The 4,399-nt window shown below is 48.6% G+C and overlaps 1 long non-coding RNA gene across 6 annotated transcripts; it reads left to right on the top strand.

Annotated features, from left to right (window-relative positions):
* Positions 1-2,349: 2,349 nt before the first annotated feature.
* LOC127916284 (uncharacterized) lies at positions 2,350-4,119 on the top strand. Of its 6 annotated transcripts, XR_008094242.1 has the most exons (5): positions 2,350-2,498; positions 2,660-2,751; positions 2,798-2,866; positions 2,936-3,142; positions 3,235-4,025. It is a non-coding gene; the product is annotated as an uncharacterized LOC127916284 (long non-coding RNA). The 6 variants fall into 6 exon arrangements; XR_008094252.1 differs by lacking the exon at positions 2,936-3,142 and having other exon boundaries at positions 2,798-2,843; XR_008094243.1 differs by lacking the exons at positions 2,350-2,498; positions 2,660-2,751 and adding an exon at positions 2,506-2,613.
* Positions 4,120-4,399: the final 280 nt, after the last annotated feature.

The raw sequence follows: 4,399 nt of genomic DNA on the forward strand, positions 1-4,399 counted from the left end.
TAGAACAATTAGACAGCCTATAACCCATACCTACATACTCATGTATCAATCTGATTGATTGCTCCTTCCACCTTCCAAGAATAGGCAAGAGGGCCAACCATGGAGAATAGTAAGAGGGCCAACCATGGAGAATAGCAAGAGGGCCAACCATGGAGAATAGCAAGAGGGCCAACCATGGAGAATAAATAGTAAGAGGGCCAACCATGGAGAATAGCAAGAGGGCCAACCATGGAGAATAGTAAGAGGACCAACCATGGAGAATAGCAAGAGGGCCAACCATGGAGAATAGCAAGAGGGCCAACCATGGAGAATAGTAAGAGGGCCAACCATGGAGAATAGCAAGAGGGCCAACCATGGAGAATAGTAAGAGGACCAACCATGGAGAATAGCAAGAGGGCCAACCATGGAGAATAGCAAGAGGGCCAACCATGGAGAATAGTAAGAGGGCCAACCATGGAGAATAGCAAGAGGGCCAACCATGGAGAATAGCAAGAGGGCCAAACATGGAGAATAGTAAGAGGGCCAACCATGGAGAATAGCAAGAGGGCCAACCATGGAGAATAGCAAGAGGGCCAACCATGGAGAATAGTAAGAGGGCCAACCATGGAGAATAGCAAGAGGGCCAACCATGGAGAATAGCAAGAGGGCCAACCATGGAGAATAGCAAGAGGGCCAACCATGGAGAATAGCAAGAGGGCCAACCATGGAGAATAGTAAGAGGGCCAACCATGGAGAATAGCAAGAGGGCCAACCATGGAGAATAGCAAGAGGGCCAACCATGGAGAATAGCAAGAGGGCCAACCATGGAGAATAGTAAGAGGGCCAACCATGGAGAATAGCAAGAGGGCCAACCATGGAGAATAGCAAGAGGGCCAACCATGGAGAATAGCAAGAGGGCCAACCATGGAGAATAGCAAGAGGGCCAACCATGGAGAATAGCAAGAGGGCCAACCATGGAGAATAGCAAGAGGGCCAACCATGGAGAATAGCAAGAGGGCCAACCATGGAGAATAGCAAGAGGGCCAACCATGGAGAATAGCAAGAGGGCCAACCATGGAGAATAGCAAGAGGGCCAACCATGGAGAATAGCAAGAGGGCCAACCATGGAGAATAGCAAGAGGGCCAACCATGGAGAATAGCAAGAGGGCCAACCATGGAGAATAGTAAGAGGGCCAACCATGGAGAATAGTAAGAGGACCAACCATGGAGAATAGTAAGAGGGCCAACCATGGAGAATAGTAAGAGGGCCAACCATGGAGAATAGTAAGAGGGCCAACCATGGAGAATAGTAAGAGGGCCAACCATGGAGAATAGTAAGAGGGCCAACCATGGAGAATAGTAAGAGGGCCAACCATGGAGAATAGTAAGAGGGCCAACCATGGAGAATAGTAAGAGGGCCAACCATGGAGAATAGTAAGAGGGCCAACCATGGAGAATAGTAAGAGGGCCAACCATGGAGAATAGTAAGAGGGCCAACCATGGAGAATAGTAAGAGGGCCAACCATGGAGAATAGCAAGAGGGCCAACCATGGAGAATAGCAAGAGGGCCAACCATGGAGAATAGTAAGAGGGCCAACCATGGAGAATAGTAAGAGGGCCAACCATGGAGAATAGTAAGAGGGCCAACCATGGAGAATAGCAAGAGGGCCAACCATGGAGAATAGTAAGAGGGCCAACCATGGAGAATAGCAAGAGGGCCAACCATGGAGAATAGCAAGAGGGCCAACCATGGAGAATAGCAAGAGGGCCAACCATGGAGAATAGCAAGAGGGCCAACCATGGAGAATAGTAAGAGGGCCAACCATGGAGAATAGCAAGAGGGCCAACCGTGGAGAATAGCAAGAGGGCCAACCATGGAGAATAGTAAGAGGGCCAACCATGGAGAATAGTAAGAGGGCCAACCATGGAGAATAGTAAGACACTTCATTATTTCTACAACTACGCTATATTGTTTGTCCTCGTGTTTCCGTTCATGTTTTTCAGCATAAAGTACTCTGCAGCCACTTAGTGTGGTGTGGACAACAGTTGAGGCCACACACACAGTTTCCTGTTGAAAACTGACTCTAACTACCTTATTTTCTCAATAACTGTCTCTCTCCTTCACTTCATCCATCTCTCCTCTTCTCCATAAATCCTCTAGGGTTATATCAGCTGTGTCGGAGAATCCCTCTCTCATCTCAACTGGCTACATAGAGGGCACAACATGATCAGAGGTGGGAGTTCACTTGGTCAGGTCAACAGGAAGTATTATTAAAGAGATGCTTTACTGTCATGCTGGTATAAAGGATTTTGGAGGCAGGCACAGGAATACACAATAGGGGTTTTTAATACACCGAAGAGAAGCATGTATACAAAAACACTGGGCTGTACCCCAAACAAAAGAGCGAGGGTAAACCTTGTTGACCGACACGGGACGATACCTGTAACGCACAATATATATAAAGCACGCAGCATAACAGCTGCACCATCGCATAGGTACTCACATCACCATCGCATAGGTACTCACACCACCAACACATAGGTACTCACACCACCAACACAGAGGTACTCACACCACCAACACAGAGGTACTCACACCACCAACACATAGGTACTCACACCACCAACACAGAGGTACTCACACCACCAACACATAGGTACTCACACCACCAACACATAGGTACTCACACCACCAACACATAGGTACTCACACCACCAACACATAGGTACTCACACCACCAACACATAGGTACTCACACCACCAACACAGAGGTACTCACACCACCAACACATAGGTACTCACACCACCAACACATAGGTACTCACACCACCAACACATAGGTACTCACACCACCAACACAGAGGTACTCACACCACCAACACATAGGTACTCACACCACCAACACAGAGGTACTCACACCACCAACACATAGGTACTCACACCACCAACACAGAGGTACTCACACCACCAACACATAGGTACTCACACCACCAACACAGAGGTACTCACACCACCAACACATAGGTACTCACACCACCAACACATAGGTACTCACACCACCAACACAGAGGTACTCACACCACCAACACATAGGTACTCACACCACCAACACATAGGTACTCACACCACCAACACATAGGTACTCACACCACCAACACAGAGGTACTCACACCACCAACACATAGGTACTCACACCACCAACACATAGGTACTCACACCACCAACACAGAGGTACTCACACCACCAACACATAGGTACTCACACCACCAACACATAGGTACTCACACCACCAACACATAGGTACTCACACCACCAACACATAGGTACTCACACCACCAACACATAGGTACTCACACCACCAACACATAGGTACTCACACCACCAACACATAGGTACTCACACCACCAACACATAGGTACTCACACCACCAACACAGAGGTACTCACACCACCAACACATAGGTACTCACACCACCAACACATAGGTACTCACACCACCAACACAGAGGTACTCACACCACCAACACATAGGTACTCACACCACCAACACATAGGTACTCACACCACCAACACAGAGGTACTCACACCACCAACACATAGGTACTCACACCACCAACACAGAGGTACTCACATCATCAACGCATAGGTACTCACACCACCAACACATAGGTACTCACACCACCAACACAGAGGTACTCACATCATCAACGCATAGGTACTCACACCACCAACACATAGGTACTCACACCACCAACACATAGGTACTCACACCACCAACACAGAGGTACTCACATCATCAACGCATAGGTACTCACACCACCAACACATAGGTACTCACACCACCAACACAGAGGTACTCACACCACCAACACATAGGTACTCACACCACCAACACATAGGTACTCACACCACCAACACATAGGTACTCACATCACCAACACAGAGGTACTCACACCACCAACACAGAGGTACTCACACCACCAACACATAGGTACTCACACCACCAACGCATAGGTACTCACACCACCAACACATAGGTACTCACACCACCAACACAGAGGTACTCACATCATCAACGCATAGGTACTCACACCACCAACACATAGGTACTCACACCACCAACACATAGGTACTCACACCACCAACACATAGGTACTCACACCACCAACACATAGGTACTCACACCACCAACGCATAGGTACTCACACCACCAACACAGAGGTACTCACACCACCAACACATAGGTACTCACACCACCAACACAGAGGTACTCACACCACCAACACAGAGGTACTCACACCACCAACACATAGGTACTCACACCACCAACACAGAGGTACTCACCCCACCAACACAGAGGTACTCACACCACCAACACAGAGGTACTCACACCACCAACACAGAGGTACTCACACCACCA

This window comes from Oncorhynchus keta, chromosome 4, assembly GCF_023373465.1.
Source record: "Oncorhynchus keta strain PuntledgeMale-10-30-2019 chromosome 4, Oket_V2, whole genome shotgun sequence".
Taxonomy (NCBI): Eukaryota; Metazoa; Chordata; class Actinopteri; order Salmoniformes; family Salmonidae; genus Oncorhynchus; species Oncorhynchus keta.